This window comes from Schistocerca gregaria, chromosome 1 (genome assembly GCF_023897955.1).
Source record: "Schistocerca gregaria isolate iqSchGreg1 chromosome 1, iqSchGreg1.2, whole genome shotgun sequence".
NCBI classification, from domain to species: Eukaryota; Metazoa; Arthropoda; class Insecta; order Orthoptera; family Acrididae; genus Schistocerca; species Schistocerca gregaria.
In genome coordinates, this window is record NC_064920.1 from 704,677,527 (window position 1) to 704,700,944 (window position 23,418).

The window sequence follows — 23,418 nt, forward strand, 5'->3', positions numbered from 1 at the left end:
ACTACAACAGAAGATAAGCGCTACATTGTACAAAAGCCAATAAGGAACCCACATCAAAGAACGGTGGCAGTTGCAACCACATTTTTGACAGCATTGAAAGCCAAGCAATCTCATATTCTATAGTGGCATGACGAATTTACAAGGTTGGTCTCATTGCCCGTCGTCCAGTTCCGTAGACTCCCGCACGTAAGCGGCACCGTTTGTGACCGTGCCAAGAGCACAGACGAGGACCAACAGGGAATGGGATCGCGTGGTCTTACCGGATAAGAATAGTGATTCTGGATATGCCGTCATATGGCGACCGATGGGGACACGTAATGCACCCGGAAACATTGTCGAACAGGATCGTTTTGGTGGTCCGGGTGATACGGTGTCGGGAGGCATAATGTTGGATCTTTGATCTTTGTGCAGCTATTGGTCAACGTTAAACTGACACTGTAATCTTTCTGCAAGTGTTTCTTTTCAGGCGTGTACGCAGCCTGACTTAATTTTTATGGATGAGAATACGTGCCCACATCGACAAGCGAAGGTAGAGGAGCTGGGAACGAGAGGATATTCGGCGAGTGAACTGGACTTCTCTCCCCCCCCTCCCCCTCCCGAATTAAATCCCATCGAGCAGGTGCGTGATGCGTTTGGGAGACGTACAGAAGCAGCAGCGGCACCTCCACGTCTACGTTCACGAACGACCACCCTGCAGTTGTCAGCACCACCATAAGACCGGCTTAGCAACCTTGTGGCCAGCGTGGCAGCACGTTGCACAGAATGCATTGTCGTCCATGGTGATCATACACGCTTTTAAGAACGACGTTACGCCTTTTTTGTAATGTCCAGGGGACGATCATAAATTGCCTTGACTTCAATGTAATTATAGTCTTTGAATTAAATGTCATTTCTGTTCGTCTCACCGAGCATATTTTTCCGTTATCTTCTGTGCCGCAGTGAGGCAGTTTCATCGAGCTGTATTTCTTGGCAATGACACATCACGCGAAAGTTATTCATGTCCATAAGTTTTTACACAGCACTGTATTTATCACATTTAACGCAACTCTAAAATACACTACTGAAGTAGGTTACAGTACGCTTGTTCGCCCAATGCTTGAATACTGCTCAGCAGTGTGGGATCCGCACCAGGTAGGGTTGATAGAAGAGATAGAGAAAATCCAACGGAGAGCAGCGCGCTTCGTTACAGGATCATTTAGTAATTGCGAAAGCGTTACGGAGATGATAGATAAACTCCAGTGGAAGACTCTGCAGGAGAGACGCTCAGTAGCTCGGTATGGGCTTTTGTTAAAGTTTCGAGAACATACTTTCACCGAAGAGTCAAGCAGTATATTGCTCCCTCCTACGTATATCTCGCGAAGAGACCATGAGGATAAAATCAGAGAGATTAGAGCCCACACAGAAGCATACCGACAATCCTTCTTTCCACGTACAATACGAGACTGGAATAGAAGGGAGAACCGATAGAGGTACTCAGGGTACCCTCCGCCACACACCGTCAGGTGGCTTGCGGAGTACGGATGTAGATGTAGATGTAGATGTACTGGCCTTTAAAATTGCTACACCACGAAGATGACGTGCTACAGACGCGAAATTAAACCGACAGGTAAAATATGCTGTGATATGCAAATGATTACAGCTTTTCAGAACATTCACACAAGGTTGGCGCCGGTGGCGACACATGCAACGTGCTGACATGAGGAAATTTTCCAACCGATTTCTCATACACAAACAGCAGTTGAATGACGTTGCCTGGTGGAATGTTGTTGTGATGCCTCGTGTAAGGAGGAGAAATGCGTACCATCACGTTTCCCACTTTGATAAAAGTTGGATTGTAGCCTACCACGATTGCGGTTTATCGTATCGCGACGTAGTTGCTCGCTTTCGTCGAGATCGAATGACTGTTAGCAGAATATGGAATTGGTGGGTTCAGGAGAGTAATACGGAACGCCATCCTGGATCCAAACGGCCTCGTATCACAAGCAGTCGGGTGTAACGGATCGTGCAGCCACGTCTCGACCCCGGGACGTTTACAAGCCAACAACCATCTGCACGAACAATTCGACGACGTTTGCAGCAGCATGGACTATCAGCTCGGAGACCATGTCTGCGGTTAGTCTTGACGCTGCATCACAGACAGGAGCGCCTGCGATGGTGTATACAACGACGAAGCTGGGTGCACGAATGCCAAAACGTCATTTTGTCCGATGAATTCAGGTTCTGTTTACAGCATCACGATGGTCGTATCCGTGTTTGGCGACATCGCGGTGAACGCACATTGGAAGCGTGTATTCGTCATCGCCATACTGGCGTATCACCCGGCGTGATGGTATGGGGTGCCATTGGTTACATGTCTCGGTTACCCCTTGTTCGCACTGACGGCACTTTGAACAGTGAACGTTACACTTCAGATGTGCTACGACCCGTGGCTCTACCCTTCATTCGACCCTGCGAAACCCTTCATTTGAGCAGAATAATGCACGACCGCATGTTGCAGTTCCTGTACGGGCCTTTCTGGATACAGAAAATGTTCGACTGCTGTCCTGGCCAGCACATTCTCCAGACCTCTCACCAAATTAAAAACGTATGGTCAATGGTGTCCGAGCAACTGGCTCGTCACAATACGCCAGTCGCTACTCTTGATGAACTGTGGTATCGTGTTGAAGCTGCATGGGCAGCTGTACCTGTACACGCCATCCAAGCTTTGGTTGACTCAATGCCCAGGTTTATCAAGGCCGTTATTAGGGTCAGAGGTGGTTGTTCTGGGTACTGATTTCTCAGGATCTGGCTCGCATTCGGGAGGACGACGGTTCAACTCCGCCTCCGGCCATCCTGATTTAGGTTTTCCGTGATTTCCCTAAATCGCTCCAAGCAAATGCCGGGATGGTTCCTTTCACGGCCGACTTCCTTCCCCGTCCTTCCGTAATCTGATGAGACCGATGACCTCGCTGCATGGTTTCCTTCCCCAAACCAACCAACAAACAATTCTCAGGATCTATGCACCCACAATGCGTGAAAATGTAATCACATGTCAGTTCTAGTGTAATATATTTGTCCAATGAATACCCTTTTATCATCTGCATTTCTTCTTGGTGTAGCAATTTTAATGGCCAGTAGTGTAAATGTCTGAAGCACTTTCATATGTGGGAATTAGACTTTTTAAAGAACGGAGTGTGGAGCGTTACTAATCCGAACTTGAAGTTGTAGACAACCTACACGTGATGACAGGAGGAAGAAGAGGACGAACAGAAGAAGAAGATGAAGATGTCTATCAGTGTCTTATTGCTTCTGGTGTCTGTGTGAGGTCCGTAGGAACATCTAGCTGCAATACGATATTGCCATGAAGGATTTTTACAGACTTAAGATGATCTGTTCATGATTACATTATCAGTGACGTCAATTTCAGAAAGATCGATTCGAAGTCGTAAAACTGTATCTGTCGCTGCAGCAGGAAGTGTCACGAGGTCCGTATATGAAACCACCAGTCATCACTCCCAGGGCGGTGTGTGTATGACCGATATTCCACAACCGTAGAACAAGACGCAGCCCCCGATTTTCCCTGCCACGTGATTTCTCCACCCGCCGGTGTTCAGCTCGGACGCAAACAAACGCCCGGCCAGAGCAGCGCGGCTCCGCGCCGCCGCCTCCTCCACTCCCCGGGGCGCTGTCGCCGCTTCGCCGCCCTTCTGGGCGCCTGGCCTGGAGACTGCTTTGCATGCGACTCGCCGCCCATTCGGCCCATTCGCCTGCGCCTCACACAGCCGGCCACCGTGCGTCCATGGAGTGCGGCGACCGCTTCCGCAGCGACACGCTGCTGGACGTATCTGTGACCGTCGCACAGTTCGACCGGCAATAGCTTCCTTATTACGCAATCGAACTTGTGCTGTTTGCGTACCATGCTAGTTTATTGTCTCGGTCCATTAATTTGACACAGTGGCTGGGATACTTGATCACGGTCTTGAAACCAGACTGCGAGTCAGACACTTTTCCAGATTCGGAGCATTTACAAGGACCTGATGCGAAGTTAGGCTCTACCCTTCCATGTTTGTAGTGTGTTGGTTGAATGGTGTTGAAAGAGGGTGGAAGAGTTAATATCATAGAAAAAAAATCTGTAGAAAAATGTCAAATTAAAAATCAAAGAGATGATCGTGATGTACATCAAAAGATTCCGTTTGGTTAATGAGTCGCGATAATGGAACTCTACTTTTGTTTAGGGAAGGTGTTACGAAAGTTATTGGTGTCTTAATTAATTAACACTTATGAGAATAGAGGTATTTTCACCTCCTACTTCGATCGAAATAAGTCAATTGATTGAAAATGTTTTATAAATGAGTATCGAAATTAAGGTGAACAGTGCTCTCGAGTGAGTTTTACCCTCTACAAAACCTGTTATCTCACTCCGAATAAGACGTGGTTCTGACGTGGAATACATATTAGTAAAGCTATGGACAGCTTCTAAAAGACAGAATACGATAACTTGAACCACACGAAGAAATCTGATAAAATGAATATAAATAAAAAGACGGATAATTACAAGCATATTTATGAAGTTCGTGGAACGTTTATTTTGAAATGATAATTAAATAAAGACCTTAAGCTGTCGACAGGCGTTGATATACGTCAACGGGAACAGTTGAAAAAGTGTGCCCCGACCGGGATTCGAACCTAGGATCTCCTGCTTACATGGCAGACGCTCTATCCATCTTTCTCTTTTTGGATTTTGTTAATCGTATTTGGTCGTAGCGAACATCACGTGACTTTTTTTTCTTTTTTTTTAATTACAGACACCAACCAGCGCTCTGACAACACGCTGAGCTATCGTGCCGGCAATCCATCTGAGCCACCGAGGGCACAGAGAATACTGCGACTGCAGGGATTTATCCCTTGCAAGCTCCCCGTGAGACCCACATTCCCGACATAATGCCCACACACTACATTCGTAGTGCCCCTGTCCATTACACTCATTACTCGCTGCAGACAATCTTACCGAGTCCCGTAAGAGTTCGGGCAATTTGTGTGCATCCAGCACAGAACAAGAAGGTCAATGGCCGGTTAGCCTTAGCTATATCTGTTCTTTCGGACATGTGCGACTTTGTTGTGATGACGACAGACGCCTCTCATAACGACTCGCAGTGTTTTTGTCCACTGCCAGGTCTCCGTAGACATTCTACAAGCGCCTATGAGTATATGTAATGCTTTGGGTTTCCTCCAAAAGAAACGCAATGCTGTGCTTGGAATGCTCCGTCATTACAGATGCCTTTTGAAGACTACGTATAGTGCCACCACCTATCCGAATTTCATGAAACTATAGGGGCTGAAGCGAGTATATTCTCGTGGGTCACACAACAGATTCAGCAATTTTTCAACGGGATTGTCCTACAAAAAGTGTTGCATTACTTATTCAATGCCCGTCGCAGAATAAATTTCCCCTTGTCCTTAAAACACTCTTTCGTGTAAATTCCAAAGTCATATTATAAAAGACAAGCAATGATTTTGATCTACTGAGTAATCATCTATTTTACCTTCTCTCCAATACGCAGTTGGACAGAAATGTGTACGAAATTAGTTTTATCTAATTATCTTTATTCTTTTGTAATTGTGTTCTACAGTGGAACTCTTCTTAAGGCTACCTCAATGCATTTAACAGTGCTAATTTCTGCTTAAAGGGAAATTCTTTTTCCTTTCCGGCCACTCAAAATTCAAAATTACACACCTCTACAAAAGTCTTGCTTCACCCCTTTATTTCGAAATTCATGGCACAGGAAACAAAAATTGTCTCTGAGGCACGCGTATATATTCATTTCCAATGTGGCCAGATCATTAAATTAAAAAACGTTTTGTGTGACGATAAAATCGTCTGCGTCCTGATCAATAAAAAGTCTTGTACCTTTTCTGCAGCCATCCATAATTGCGAAAGTAGGAATTGCCTTGGCCTGTTCGAGCACCATATCTGTCTGCAGTCGAGCTCATATGGGACTTCATTGGATGAAAACTCCAGCATCATCCACCAACAGCATTAACTAGTCTTCTATTGACCGACCGAGTATAACAGGCATGGAACTCAACACCACAAACTGACATCCAGCACCTATAAAACGCAATGCATGGACGTTTGTGTTCTTGTATTCAAGATTCTGATGGTTCCACCGGTTATTGGTATACGAGCATTTCACGTTTGCAGTGGCTTATCTCGAGATTATATTAACCTGCGATGTTTCAATGTTAATCACATATGTTACCTACAGAAATGTATTCTAGAAATTTCATTACTCCACATTTATTCCTTTGTTTTGTGGTTTTTCCGTCAGTGTATATACAATTAGTTGACAAAATTCATGAGATATCTCCTAATGTCATGTTGATCCTCCTCTTGCATGCCGAAGTGGAGCAGCTAGACGTGACATGGACACAACAAGTCGTTGAAAGCACCTGCAGGAGTATTGAACCATGCCATAATTACGGAAGTATTAATGGTGCAGGATTTTGTGCACGAACCGACCAGGGGAGCCAGTCAGTTCCATGCAAACACAGCCCACGTCATTATGGAATCACCACCAGCCAATCTAACAACTACATTTCAAAAATCATTACATGTTACTTGTTTCGAGATTGTGGCTGCTTATGGCCGTGTCAAGTTAAATTAGTTTCACATCTGATTTTTTTAAAAATCAAAGGATACCGCCAAAACTCGTGTCGGACCTCCTTTTGACGGCGTAGAGCAGCTCATTGGTATAGCATGGACTCAGAAAGTCGTTGGGAGTGCCCCGCAGAAATATGGAACCGTGATTTTTCTGCAGCCATCCATAATTGCGAAAGTATTGCCAATGCAGGATTTTGTGCACGAACTGACGTCTCGATTATGTCCCATGTCGGGCGCTCTGGGAGGCCAAATCGCTATCTCGAATCGTCCAGAATGTTCTTCAACAAACAACTGTAGTCCAGTGATATGGCCCATTGTCAGCCATAAAAATTCCATCGTTGTATGGGAACATGAAGTTCGCGAATGGCTGCAAATGGTCTCCAAGTAGCTGAACATAACCATTTCCAGTCAATGGTCAGGTCAGTTGTACCAGAGGCTCCAATCTATTCCATGTAAACACGGCCCACACCACTCTGTAGCCACCACGAGCTTGGACTGTGCCTTATTGACAACTAGCGTCCATTGCTTCGTAGGGTCAGCGCCACATTCAGACTCTACCATCAGTTCTTAACAACTGAAATCGAGACTCATCTGACGTGTCCACAGTTTTCCAGTCCTCTAGGGTTCCACCGATACGGTCAAGAGTCCAGGTGAGGCTCTCCAGGAATGTCATGCTATTAGCAAAGCCACTCCCGTCGATCATGTGCGGCCTCCTAGTCCGTTAACGCCAAATTTCACCGGCCTGTCCTAGTGGATACACTCGTCGTACGTGACACACTGATATCTGCGGTTATTTGACGCAGTGTTGCTTGAATAGTAGCTCTGACAGCTCCACGCAAACGCCGCTGCTCTCGGTCGTTAAGTGAAGGATATCGGCCATTGCGTTGTCCGTGGTGAGAGGTAATGTTTGAAATTTGGTATTCTCGGCACACTCTTGACAATATGACGCTCGGAATATTGAATTCCCTAACGATGTCCGAAATAGAATGTTCCCTGCATCTAGCTTCAACTACCATTCCACTTTCAAAGTTTGGTTCTTCCCATCGTGGAAACGTTTTCACAAGGTTCATCTGAGTACAAATGACAACTCCGCCAATGTAATGCACTTTTATACCTTGTATACGTGATATTGCCGCCATCTGTAAGTGTGCTCATCGCATCATATATGTATATGGTCGGTTCAAATGCCTCTTAGCACTATGGACTTAACATCTGAGGTTATCAGTCCCCTAGACTTAGAACTACTTAACCGTACTAGCGTAAGGACATCACACACATCCATGGCCGAGGCAGGATTCGAACTTGCGACCGTAGCAACAGCGCGGTTCCGGGATGCTCAGCCACAGCGGCAGGATATATATATATATATATATATATATATATATATATATATATATATATATATATATATATATATATCTTTATTAGCAGAACAAGGAAATGTGTGTTCTTTGAAGTATATTAGAGAAACTTTCGACGAATTTTTTTGACTTTTAGATAGGTCTGTTCGTTTAAATCAATGTTAGGACATACATGAAAATTTCTGTTTCTTCCAAAATATTTTGTATACTTCCTTTTTTGCAATATGTAGGACTTAATTATTAATTAACAAGATTTTATATTTACAACTCCTGAGCATCGTTAATTTGTGGCCATAGCCCCTTTCTCGGATGCAAGCTTGAATCACTCTTGGGAGACCGTCATAAAACCAGCCCATCTCCAAATTGTCCCACACTTCAATGGCGATTCAGCGTAAGTGGCAGAGCACGTGGTCATCGTCGACATCCAAAAACAACTCGTTTTAATCACTCCGAAACATTTACGATTGGGTGAATGCCCAAAGAACAGGTAGGCCACACTATTATGGTGATCCCAGCACGCTTAAAAACGTGTTTATGGGGAAAGCACAATGAACACTGGATTTATCACCCATCAAGATGAATCTGTCAGCAAAATGTTGACAATACGGTCTCACAATGGCTTTCAGAACCTAGTCCCTTTACCACAGAGCAGTGAGACAGTCGTCGAGAACCACGGGTGGGGTATGATGGCTCCATGTAATTCCACCGCAGAACTTCACACCACCACTTCAGACCACCACTTCACACCACCACCACCTCCTTGCACTTGCGGAACATTATGTTGGAGGCATTCTATGTTAGCTGGTTGCCTCCAAACACGTTGTCATCAGGTACATACAGACCCGTCGCCTATCCTGCGCCGTCCAGTCTGCAGGATTTCTTGTGGTATTGTGGTGTACGACGTGAGGCCCGAAATGGGTCTCTGGATGGAGATTCGCATCACGCAATCGTCTCCCAACAATCTGATGGGATACATGGCGTTTTGTAGCCTCTTCGAACGTCGAAATCAGTTCACTATTCAAATTGGTTCAAATGGCTCTGAGTACTATGGGACTCAACTGCTGTGGTCATTAGTCCCCTAGAACTTAGAACTACTTAAACCTAACTAACCTAAGGACATCACACACATCCATGCCCGAGGCAGGATTCGAACCTGCGACCGTAGCAGTCGCACGGTTCCGGACTGCGCGCCTAGAACCGCGAAACCACCGCGGCCGGCTCACTATTCATTTCACGCAAAAGTCGCAGATATCGACCAACCTATGGACCTGTCATACAGGGACGGTTTGTGAGGTGTAAGTGCTCAGTTCTGCCTGTCAACTGGAACCAATTCCATACCCACACCACGTCACTTTGACTCCTGCACGCACGTCGAGCAGCTTCTCTGGTTGACAAGCCTTTTTCGCGTAACGTGACATGCGGACCCTATCACTAAACGGTATTGTCCTTCTTGGCATGATATATATTCACTCTGTTGTTCCACAGACGTCTGTAATGCGTCCCTCCCGGTGCTTTCTTTTTAGCTGAGATACTACAGTCCATTCGAGTACGGCACTCTACCCGTTAACTGTGTGTATGTTTACAAAACAAACTCAGGGCTGACTTTCCGATTGCTACAGAAGTAGTCACAATAGCAAAACACCTGCTCGACATCTAGAGATGATGCAAAATTTCTTTTGCTGTCTGTACTCGATTGAGAACTATCGTTTTTATGATTTCATTTATTTGAATGTGTGGCATTTGTTCGTACGGACAAGTCCGAAGCATCCGACACCACGCATTCATACAAGTCATTCGCCTCGATAGGCGATTAATCTACCACCTTCAGTGCGAATACACATTTACGTATGCCCGGCAGTGCGAATCTAAAGTTAGAGAGCGTGGAGGGCAAAGATGGGGACCGAGGATTGGTGGCGCTGAGTGAGAGTGTGAATAGGCCGGTGAGCGTGCCGAGGCAGTCAGCGCATTTGCGATACGCACTGCGTCCAGATTGCCTAGTTATTAATGTAATTGCCTAGTAAGCAGGAGATCCCGAGTTCGACTCCCGTTTCGGCACTCATTTTCACACTACTCCGCTGATTCCCGATGCGGGTGATATCATCAGTTCCTTCCTTTCCCAATTCTCTCCCCCCCCCCCCCCCCCCCTTTACCACCAATTTACGTACACTACTGGCCATTGAAATTGCTAATTGCTAACCAAGAAGAAATGCAGATGATAAACGGGTATTCATTGGACAAATATATTATACTAGAACTGACATGTGATTACATATTCACTCCATTTGGGTGCATAGATCCTGAGAAATCATTACCCAGAACATACACCTCAGGCCGTAAACTGGCCTTGATACGCCTGGGCATTGAGTCAAACAGAGCTTGGATGGCGTGTACAGGTACAGCTGCCCATGCAGCTTCAACATGATACCACAGTTCATCAAGAGTAGTGACTGGTGTATTGTGACGACCCAGTTGCTCGGCCACCATTGACCAGACGTTTTCAATTGGTGAGAGATCTGGAGAATGTGCTGTCCAGGGCAGCAGTCGAACATTTTCTGTATCCAGAAAGGCCCGTGCAGGACCTGAAACATGCGGTCGTCCATTATCCTGCTGAAACGTAGGGTTTCGCAGGGATCGAATGAAGGGTAGAGGCACGGGTCGTAGCACATCTGAATTGTAACGTTCACTTTTCAAAGTGCCGTCTATGCGAACAAGATGTAACCGAGACGTGTAACCAATGGCACTCCATACCATCACGCCGGGTCATATACCAGTATGGCGATGACGAATACACGCTTCCAATGTGCGTTCACAGCGATGTCGCCAAACACAGATGCGACCATCATGATGCTGTAAACAGAACCTGGTTCAAAAATGGTTCAAATGGCTCTGAGCACTATGGGACTCAACTGCTGTGGTCATAAGTCCCCTAGAACTTAGAACTACTTAAACCTAACTAACCTAAGGACATCACACACATCCATGCCCGAGGCAGGATTCGAACCTGCGACCGTAGCAGTCGCGCGGTTCCGGACTGAGCGCCTAGAACCGCTAGACCACCGCGGCCGGCAAACAGAACCTGGGTTCATCCGAAAAACTGACGTTTTGCCATTCGTGCACCCAGGTTCGTCATTGAGTACACCATCGCAGGCGCTCCTGTCTGAGATGCAGCGTCAAGGGTAACCGCAGCTATGGTCTCCGAGCTGATAGTCCAAGCTGCTGCAAACGTCGTCGAAGTGTTGGTGCAGATGGTTCTTTTCTTGCAAACTTCCCCAACTGTTGACTCAGGGATCTAGACGTGGCTGCACGATCCGTTACAGCCATGCGGATAAGATGCCTGTCATCTCGACTTCTAGTGATACGAGGCCGTTGGGATCCAGCACGGCGTTCCGTATTACCCTCCTGAACCCACCCCTTCCATATTCTGCTATCAGTCATTGGATTTCGACCAACGCAAACAGCAATGTCGTGATACGATAAACCGCAATCGTTATAGGCTACAATCCGACTTTTATCAAAGCTGGAAACGTGATGGTACGCATTTCTCCTCCTTACACCAGGCATCACAACAACATTTCACCAGGTAACGGCGGTCAACTGCTGTTTGTGTATGAGAAATCGGTTGGAAAATTTCCTCATGTCAGCACGTTGTAGGTGTCGCAACCGGCGCCAACCTTGTGTGAATGCTCTGAAAAGCTAATCATTTGCATATCACAGCATCGTCTTCCTGTCGGTTAAATTTCGTGTCTGTAGCACGTCATCTTCGTGGTATAGCAATTTTAATGGCCTGAAGTGTAATTTGTGATTTCAATCCTTAGAATAGTTCTGGCAGTCGTATGCAGAAATGATTTTTCACTCCTCCCCACATTACAGAGATAACGGTGCGAAGTTTGGGATAGGTTGGCATTTTTATTTCCAAAGAAGTTTTTTACACAGTAGACGTGCCTTCTGTGAACTCTTTTTGTGTGCTGTCAGTGGTCGAAGTCTTCTTTTACAGATATCTTATTCTTTTCAACCATATGAGAAACTGACAATGTTATAGTTGGACCGGAATAACTGATGATTGAACCTTTGAGAAGGTAAGCCGTTAGTGCTGGAGAAACGTCGGGGCAACAATCAAACAGCCGTCCTTCGTAGAAGGTGACACAAACACAAAAATCAACCATTTGGGTCTCTTAGGATAAATATCTGAAAACGAAAACTTTCAAAGCACCCAACAGGATTCAAGCCCAGAACCTTATCTATATCAAGAACTTTCCCTAAGCACTACGCTGTACCGTTAGTCTACTTAATGCTCCTGTTTTTAAGGCTCTAGACCGTCACGCGAATTTCGTCTAGTACTAGCAAAAGAGGGCCCGCCAGGTTGTATGGCTCCAGGGCGTGATGCGTGGGACCCTAACCGACAACAACGTATATATAGTTTCGAAAAGTCGAGCCCACGCCTGCGGATCTCTCCTTGTAATCCTGTCGATGTTGTTACACCTGTCTCTTCTACTGACAAATGATAAATGTAGAATGTGTGTGAGCTCAAAAAAATACCCGAACGAAATTTATCCATAGTGGATGCTGCTGAACTCCGTGACTGTCCTTTATAGGGTGTAAAAAATTTTCACTACCAGTCAAAATAAAAAATAATTTATAAAAAATAATTTATCCATTTTCGATACTACATTACGCTACGAAAATTTGGTCAAAATTACATTGCGCAACTTCCATAATCCGCTCAAACACCTAACCTCAAATGCGAAACGGGTTCGGATTTCGAATGTTTTTGGAGTGTAGAAAAATTTTTGCTACCAGGTACAATAAAAATAACCATTTATTGTGACTAGTGGCGGAAATTTTTCTGCACTCCAAAAAAATTCGAAATCCGAACCCGTTTGGAATTTTAGGTAAAGTGTTTGAGGGGATTATAGAAGTTGCGCAATGTAATTTTGTCCAAATTTTCGTAGCGAAATGTAGTGTCGGAAATTGATAAATAGGGTATCAAATCTTTTTGTAAGGAAAGATGTAATTGATTGAAAGTGATTTGAATAGTTAAGAAAAACTTAATTAGCGATTTTTAGAGAAGACTGAGATATATCGTGAACAAATGCAGCTATTTACGTAACTGAATTGTCCAAAATTTCATATCTTCAACAGGCAGTTATTTTTCGTATTAAAAGTTACTCGTGTAGAATTTGTCAAATTCTTTCTTCCTCTCTGAAAAAATAAAGTAAACATCAACTAACAACATAAATTGATAATTCTCTGCTCTCTCTTGATCTACATACACTGATCATTAATAGGATGTCGATCGATATTTAAATATATTTCAAGAGATCTGAACAAAACTGGAAAATAAAGAAAAAAATTGAAAACACGGAGAAATATTTTGGGAAATTAGTTGTCTTCAATTAAGAAATACAATAGCTTAAAGAAATATTTGACGTGCCTCATTATCTGTACATGATTTCGAGCATCATTCAAAGACACATCATATGTTTTTCTTGGTTATTTTATTTCTTGATTTCAGACAAATCACTTCACAAAACATATGAGCGTCTTTTTTTCAAAAAAAAATTATTATCAGTTACACGATATTGCATTATAGGAAAAACTCGTGTTTATTGGTCTAAAATATTCAAGTACCAAACGCAAATCAGTGCTGTAAACTTAGATAATTCGGACGCTCGACCAAGGGGCTTCATGAGTCGCATTTGTTTGTTAACCATTTGGGGTTTTTGGTCAGTTATATATTAATATAATGATATTGGTTAGTCCGACCGCTACAAGAATCTATAGCGGCGCAATAGAGTCGATAGCTGCATAGACAATACACTGGATAGCGCAGTGTAGTCGGAGAATTCGATGATAAAACCATCTTGAACGCGGCCAGAGACAGTGGGAGGCTTGTCTATAGCTACCTAAGCAGCTCGTGCTATCTCCCGCAGACCTCAATTACGGTGAATGGGAATTGCTGCGACAGCGGCATCGTCAGACAATGGAGCTAGACACGGTTTAATTGACTGACGTCACAGCTATTGTCAATAGCTCTTCCAGGCGGCTGGAGACGCCGTCAAGGCTATCGTCACCCGCCCTCTGTGGGAGCTACGGCTTTGGCAGCGAAAACATCAGCTCGCTAGTGATCAGACACAAGTTCGCTTCTGTGAGCAGTATGACGACGGGACTGTGTTGGTAATAATAAAGTACGTACTTTTCCCAAAGCAGAATGAAACTGAGGCTAAAAGTCTTCAAACCCTCAATTGAGCGCACGTCCACAGGCACTAAACTATTCGTACGGAGAAATCGTAAGGACCTATGATATTTACATAAACTTGTATAAATTTTTCTTTGTAGAAATATCGCTAAATCTAATTTTTCAAAACAAATCGGAAAGCAGAAATATTTTTAAGTAGTATTGTAGTCACGTATTCAATACTCTACGGGTATAAAATATACATAGTGAAATCCGTCATTTTAAAATTAGCTGTATGATTCAGAAATGAATTTAATTCAAGGAAAGGAGAGGTTACTGAAACTTCCTTTGTAGGTATACGTTTGTTTTGCAAAAACACAAAATTTCTGTTGAAAGTGTTAATTACGCATGAAATGAGTCTTGTCATGTCCTTTCTTTACCCAGCATGCATTACCCATTAGAAATAAGACAAATGTTGACCATCTAAAGAGACATCCTTTGCACGCCATTTTTTATGCAAAACACACATATACTAATTACGGAAGTTCCAGTAATGTCTGCTTTCCTTCAATCAAGGCAGCATGGCCAATCATCTACATTATGTGTAGATTGAGATTTGGCTACATGGGTTTCCCGTCTCATCATCACAGAATAAAAATCAGCGAGGCTCCAATTTGTAACTACGATACCGAGTCATTGGTAGGTACAGACGATTTGGTGTTCTCTTCCAACGGGTATTGAGCTATGAGATGAGAATTCTTGTAGATGTTGAGAGAAGTACAATTCCAGTTTCTTCAGGAAAACGGATCAGTCGTCAGTCTGAGCACTTCGAAAATTCTTTAAGTAATGATGTCGTTCATACTGGAGAGTGATATCTGCACCAGATGTCTTTCCCTCGTGTTACGGCAGATATTAGCAATTTGGTTTTTGCATTGCACAGTTGGAGTCAGCCCAAACAATTACTGCTCGTCACGTCTGTCTTAAGCCGATTAGTGATAACAGAAGGGGTCCGTTTGTTTCTCATTACAAACAAATATTTTTAAATCGGGAATTTACATGAGCATTCGATAGAGCGCTCGCAGATTAGCCTGGACCGATACTCGTTTTACCAATTTGTTTTCACTGGAACAGTAAAACAAGAAGAATAAACAGCAGTCCAGATGTTTGGCGGTGTCAGTTAGAGCAGTGCTGTCACTGTCACTGCTAAGTACTGGTTACTCTTCGTATTTCACTGTCCCTCTTAATACACAACGTCGAAAAGAACATCGGATTAAAATAGTGTGGGACCGCTCTTCGAATGGGCATGTACACTTTCGTTCTAAAAATCATTTTGGTTGTAGCGAGAAACAAACTGACGCTTATCGCCCACGCCGGGCGTCACGCATGAAAGAAGTGATAAGGAGCAGTTGTTTGGGCAGCTGCTAATTGCAAAAACAAAATTGGGATAATCTGTTGAAATACCAGAAAAAATGTGCTTGATGGCCCTTAGGAGACACCCTGTATCGAAGAGTGCAAGTAACGACTGTGAACGTAGCATTATCGAACTGTAAATATGTTAAAATGATACATCGAAGAAAATTTGTGTCCTAATTTGCCATCGTGAAATACTTTACTAGACACATAATAATTATGTTTATGTACACAAGATCAATTTTAGAAATCGCTGTGCACTAAATGCCAGTACATGAAAGAAGTGGCTTCAGAAACGAACTTTAACAATGTAGAAGATCTCATTGTTTGCAGACGTTGTGGCGTGTATTGCGCAAACCGAAGTTGAAAGTGAAATTGATCTTAGGTTGTTCGCAGTTAAGTGAAAAAATTACAGTGATATAACAAACAAGTGTATCGTCTGTGCGTAAGGAGTGATGGTGAAAATAGTGATACGCACATGTCGACTTGCGGAATATACTGAAAGCTTAATGTATTGCTCCTACGCGTTTCAGCCAGTCAGTTTCGTTGAATGTACGGCTTCATTGTCGTACACTTCTCAAGCTAAGAGAAGCGTAATTTTCGTTCCAGGTACCAAAACTGCAGCTTAAATTTAAATTAGGGCCTTCAGATGATCCGTCAATATGGAGCAGGATCCGAGGGCACAGTCATTTAACTAAGATGATCAATTCAAGAAACAAACAGTCTTGCCTCCAGGGATGTAATTATTATTTTTTTACCACAGACGAGTTTCGCCTGATTCAGGAATCTTCAGACTGGCTGATATTAGACGGTTTCAGGTACATAGGATACCGAGCATACAATACCTCCCAGCAAATAATTTCCCTCGTCAAATATTTGGAAATGTCCTTGTTGGGACATGCATCAACCTAGTCCAGTGAACAGAAAGTTACTTGCTGGAAATTAATATGTTTGGCATACTGTATGCCTAAAACCATCTGATATCGGCCAATCTGAAGACGCCAGATTCATTGGTAAATAAATAATAGTTATAACCCTGGAAGCAGGACTGCTTCTTCATAGTATATTACTGCTTGCTGTCCCATCTCCGCTGCGAGTTAGAAAAAATTCTAAGAGGATCGGAGTATTTTGAAGAATTCTTCATGAGACAGTTTCACATTAACCAGTTAATAGTTGTTTACGCATATGAAGGTGACGGTACAAATATACGGCAAGTGCAAAGGCAAAAGCATAATAGTGAGCGACGTAGCTACAAGCAGAAGCGGTGGGACACAGCAGATGGAAGTGAAGTGAGTTGACGCACCCGGTACCGACACGGGAACTCTTCTCTGGACGAGGAGGAGCTCAGCGCGATATCGCCGACGAGTCTACCCCTGTTGCGGGCGGCGTGGCTGTAGAAGTAGCGGTTGAACGGGTAAAGGCCCGGCACCCACACCATGCTGCTGCTGCCGCCGCCGCCGCAGAGGAACCCTACAAAACCAAGAGCGCGCCTGCGTTAGCCGCCTCCCAGCGTCTCGTGCAACCTGCAAATGGAGCCACAGGGAAACACTAGGAACATAGGATTGATTGCATTCGCTCAGCGGGTGTTTGCTTACAGGTACGGAGCACTGCAACAGCGACTCACTGAGTAGATTAGCCGTAACTGCAAGTTACTTGCAGAGCACTGAAACTAATGAACTCCACGTCTTGTTTACTTGGAACACAGTACTACTTCCGTTTATTAGAGACGATCAAAACGCGCAATACGCGTGTTGTTTCGACAGAGATTTACACTGAAAATTACGCACCCGGAGGGAAGAAAGCACAAGTGCGATACTTTGGAAATAAGTAAGTGATGCAAGCTTGGTACCAACGTCCATACCCACAGACGCTGCAGTGGCGCTGCAACTGGGCATGAACCCTACTTACACGGCGCTTATTAGGCCAGTCATACAAGTGATGGTCATACCCTGACTCGAGGCGCACAGTACCGGTTGGACGTTTTAGACATTTCTCACAGTTAGGGCAGTTTGAAAACCGTTAGCTGGTCGACACGTCGTCTGGCTCGCCAAGTCGATCTCTCGAAATGTACAGCCAGACAATGTTTGGAGCAGTGGGCACAAGATGGCACCTATGTGCGACGACCGTGTTTGGACCGATCAGGGAGCCGACCAGGCGAGAGGATCGGAGGATTGTCCGATAAGCGATCGGGGACCCACGAAACAAGCAGATTTGCGGATACCAGTTGTTTCACAAACCCTTTCCAGACGCCTTGTGGATGCAAATTTACAGTCCAGGCACCCTTCTGGTGTACTGTCATTAACGCTGAGACATCGGCGATTCTGTCTACAGTGGACCCAGCTAGAACGACTTGAATTGCCACAGGCTGGCAAAACATGGTTTCTAACGTTGAATTCCGATTCGGTTTTGGGCTGGATAGTAACCACACAGGGGTATGGAGGCAGCTTGGTCAAAGATACAGCTCCACACATGCTGTCGCGTGCCACGACCCGCACAGCTAGCATAATGGTTTAGGGGGCCATAGTCTTCAATAGCCGGTCCCCTCTAATTCTGGTACGAGGTACCGTAACGGGCCAGCGTTATGTTGATGACATTCTTCAGCCCCATGTGTGACTTTTCCTATATGGTCGACCACGGCCATTTGTCCAGGAAGACAATGCTCGTCCGCTTACAGCTCTAGTTGCTCAAGGCTTCCTACGTCATGTACCGACTCTTCAACGCCGGCTTTCTCCCCGGACTCGTCCCCTATAGAGCATGTATGCGACCGTCTGAAACGCGAGAGGCCGCCATGTCATTCTGTACATGATTTGGAGGTGGCTGTTGAAGGTTCGTGGGCCAATCTGCCCTGGTGCAAAATCAGACGTCTACTCAGCTCGATGCCGGACCGTGTTTTGCTACGTATTGGAGTAAAAGTTGGTACAACGCGTTATTGCGGTGCACTATAGTTGGCCGGCCGAGGTGGCCGAGCGGTTCTAGACGCTACAGTCACACGACAGCGACGATATTCATTCTCGCTACGACAACCCTGTGTTCACTAAGCCCTGTATCCGTTTTGATGCTAGTTACTAGCTCAGGAATGTTTTTTGCCAAGAGGTCAAGAATGTTTTCACAACTGTTTAGTATTTGAGTGGGCTCATGAACTAACTGCTTGAAACAAGAGTATGTATTCAGGGCAATTTAGGATAATGTTTTATGCGTACCCGCAGATTTAAACATGCATTTTCGTCAACATATCGAGGGTAAATTGACGTCACCACCAACGATAATTGTGTGAGTCGGGTATGTGTTTGAAATTGGACTGATGTTTTCTTTGAACTTTTCAGAAATTGTATCATCTGAGTTGGGATGTCGGTAAAAGGATACAGTTATTATTGTATTCTGGTTGTCAAGACTCACAGGAACTAACTACTTCAGTATCACAAACAAGATAAACTACTTCTAACAGCAATAAAGACGCCAGCTGTGTTTGGCCTATCCATTCTGAGTGCCATTAGGTCCTTTGCAAAAATTTCGGCTTTATCCACCTTTCAGTGACTATAACGATTTGAGCATCAGTGCTTTCTATTAGCGCTTGGAGCTCCGGTAATTTGCCAAGACAGTTACGACAATTTACAACGGTGGCACCGATGATTCCTGTATTTTCTTTCTTCCTAAGTTCGACCTGCACCCCGAATCTGTTTTGTGTATCCCCGAAATCCTCTAACCTAAAACAGAATCGTCCAGCCCATGCCACACAGCCGCTGTTAGGCGTATAGGCGCCTACTGCGTGTAGTGGGCTCCTGACCAATTTAGGGGAATCCGAAAAAAAACCACCGTATGGCGCAAGTCGAGGAATCTGCAGTCTACATGGTCGCAGAACCGTCTGAGCCTCTGATTCAGACCCTCTACTCGGCTCCGTACCAGTTTCAAAGAAAAAATAATTTGGTAGAAAAAGGTAGAATTAATTGTAACATTCGTGAGGAAACCACCAGCTTCTCAGAAATCCTTGCAACATCCTCTTTTGGAAATTTGCTTTAAAAGGGGGAAACATAATCGCCGTTAGAGTGCCATGTTGTTGAAGACGCCCTTATGTTAAACAAATCAGAGTATATGTATGACACGTATCAGTCGTGTGAATACGTTCAGAAGCAATACCGAAACTGGAAATTTCACCTTAACCATGGTTATGTACTGACGAAGAATTGTAGGTGGCTGGTGTGTGTAGGCAGGTGAGTGGACGGTGTATGTACGAAGTACGGTCTTTTCTGAGTTATAAGAAAACGAGACCACGACCTGACACCGCATAACGCTGAAAACTGAAAATATCTTCTATAGTTATCAACATGGATCTTGCAAGAAAGTGATCTCATCAAAATTAGGTCGTTCTGATCGTACGCGAAACCGTGGCGGCACCAGCTAACGGTATCCATATTGATGCCACTTCCATTGACCTCCGCAAGATGTCAGATAGATTTCGCCATTATTATGAGATGAATGAGAGATGGTCGAACGGAGGAAATGATCAACTTCGAGAGTGGATTGAAGATTTCGTAAAAAATGGAACACAGCAAGAATTCTTAGAAAAAAATAAAAAATAAATAAAAGAGGGTGACGGAAAACTAAATCTATCCTGAGTACATTGATTCAGAGTTTATTGCACGAAAAATGACTGCTACATACTAAATTTTAGAGCTACAGTCGTGTCCGACCCACGCCATCTCTCATTTAATTATAGAAAGCCATTACTATTTCGCGAAACAACTGGAAAATTTTAGCTTCCTGCTAGTCTGCGTGTCAATTATTGTTTGCATTGATAACATTGCTAACTCTTAACGTCAATATTAGTCAACCACGCTATATTGCTGATGCGAGCGAGGGCGCTTTGCTCGGAAAATAGTGACTCAGCGCGTGATAGCGATTGATATTAATAGAGCCATGCGTTTTCCTTGGTGAGCGCTGTAGTTGTTTACTCTTACGTCACCGAGTGTTTCCGTTATCGGCCAAGTGGAATAATATCATGGTTGAGTAGCAAATGATCATCTTTACTCCTGTTCAAATAACTTACGGGACTGCTGTTGGGTGATGACGTCGACAACTGCCGACGTGTCGACAGGAAAACACGCTGCCATTTTCAAGGCAAACTGCAGCAAATAAGTGAATTGGGAACTCCGGACAGATAATAAACACACACACACACACACACACATAAACACACATAGTAAACAGTTACGCCATCACAAACCAAAGGTGACCGACGTAACAATTTATCGATAGTGAAATTAATAATCAGCGAGTGAGGTGGCATCAAGTCTGTTCTTCAGTTTTTTGGCAAGGGAGAGAACAGAATTCCAAGCAGAATTTAAATAAAAACCACAGTCCCTATAAGGTTACTTGCTAATTTAATATGAACAGCTTCCTTAATAACACTATCCTAATAGCTTTATCAACATCAGAATCTCCACAGGTTGCCGGCGCCTAGAGAATGTTCGTAAATGGTGGATTTGCTCGGCTGTTGTAAGCTCCTTCTCAGTACACCGGTCCTCCGCAGTCCTGACAGTCTGTCCAACATAAGGTGCGCCTCAGATGCAAGGAATGCCGTAGGCACCCGTCTTACGCAATCCAAGATCATGCTTTACGGAACCTGAAAGGACCCTCACCTTAGATGGTGGTCGAAAAATACCCTTCATATTTTATTTCCGCAAAATGTGACAAATCCTGTTTGAAACGTTCCCTACGTAGGCTTTGGTGCCACCTCGGTGTTATAATCACTCACCTGATGCACAGTTGGTCGATGGTGCCACATGTGATCTGTATTTCACAATAACCATTCTGAAGAAAGTTTTTGCATGTCCATCTTTTCGACTAGAGGTCATCGGGACTACGGCTGTTCACTATTGTAAGAAAATGAAACGCCTACATCCATCTTATTTGTTATGTGGCTACCAGTTTCGGAGCTTCATTGCCTGATGTGTTCTAAAGTGATTTTTTGTCTAAAGTAAAAGAAGTAGTAAAAGTTAAAGCTAAAACCAAGAAAGTGAAGTTGGGCAGTTGTTTGCTGAATTATTCTTAGTTTATTATGAAATATAGTTTTGTCGGATTACAGTGTAAGATTGTCTAAATGTTATTGCAAGGAATACTTGCGTCACAGATAATTAATGTTCAAGTACATATAAATCTTTAATGAACAGATTTACGATAGCATTATTAGAAGAAAAATTGTGCACAATTTTAAAGAAGGTGTAGTTTTGGTACCCATCATGATAGGTTCCTTTTTTGAAATTAATTAAACCCAGTGTTATATTGTCTTGCAATGTAATTTATGAACTACTCCAAGTGAAGTGAATCATTAACTTTCAGAGTTAGTCTTTACTATTGTAATAATCAAAGAGCTTTGACTAGTGAAACTATACTAGTTTATTGGTCCCCATCATATTCTCCCTAACAGAAAAAAATTGAACTATTACTGTTAATAAGGAAAACTGCTATATTGAGAGGAGCTTAAACAGTGTATTTATGACGTTGTTCATCTTTATTTGTGTTTTTCATGTCAGTCAAGATAGAAGCCCCTCATGTCCAAATTTGGTTCTCCAGTGCATACAGTGACATTTCAGTATTGAATAAGTAATGCTCTTGAGTGATGCTGTCATTAGTACGAGCTCGGTGCAAAGTTACTCCCCATAATTTACTTGTGTGTGCTTTATTGGTAACTGCTGCTACACACTGCAAAGAGTACACTGTGTCAGTTTGTATCCTGCTTGCTATTCAAAGGGAAATCTCAACAAAATTAACTCCAATAACTAATATTACATTTTCTCAAATATGTTTTTCCAAACTAATCTGACTAATTATGCTGGTGTCCGTTCATTTTTTAAAAATTCATTTATGATTTTATCACTTTCGTGAACTCCCAAGATTAAAGCCCTTTGGTTTTTCTGTTATTTCACCAAATTCGAAATTATAGTCCGATACCCTTGTTCATTAAACACATGCGTGGTCGAACTTCGAAATCCCCTCAGAGGGTAACATTAGCGTGTTTCACGGCACGTTAGAGTATTATACGTGCCTTTCCAGTGACAGGACTGAAGGTTCTGTTATTATGGAATATCGTTAGACTGACACACGTTAGTATTATAGCATCTCCAAGCCTTTCACAGTGATCATTGAATATCTACATCTACATGCATGACTACTCTGCAATTCACATTTAAATGCTTGGCAGAGGGTTCATCGAACCACAATCATACTATCTCTCTACTATTCCACTCCCGAACAGCGAGCGGGAAAAACGAACACCTAAACCTTTCTGTTCGAGCTCTGATTTCTCTTATTTTATTTTGATGATCATTCCTACCTATGTACGTTGGGCTCAACAAAATATTTTCGCATTCGGAAGAGAAAGTTGGTGACTGAAATTTCGTAAAAAGGTCTCGCCGCGACGAAAAACGTCTATGCTCTAATGACTTCCATCCCAACTCGTGTATCATATCTGCCACACTCTCTCCCCTATAACGCGATAATACAAAACGAGCTGCCCTTTTTTGCACCCTTTCGATGTCCTCCGTCAATCCCACCTGGTAAGGATCCCACACCGCGCAGCAATATTCTAACAGAGGACGAACGAGTGTAGTGTAAGCTGTCTCTTTAGTGGACTTGTTGCATCTTCTAAGTGTCCTGCCAATGAAACGCAACCTTTGGCTCGCCTTCCCGACAATATTATCTATGTGGTCCTTCCAACTGAAGTTGTTCGTAATTTTAACACCCAGGTACTTAGTTGAATTGACAGCCTTGAGAATTGTACTATTTATCGAGTAATCGAATTCCAACGGATTTCTTTTGGAACTCATGTGGATCAT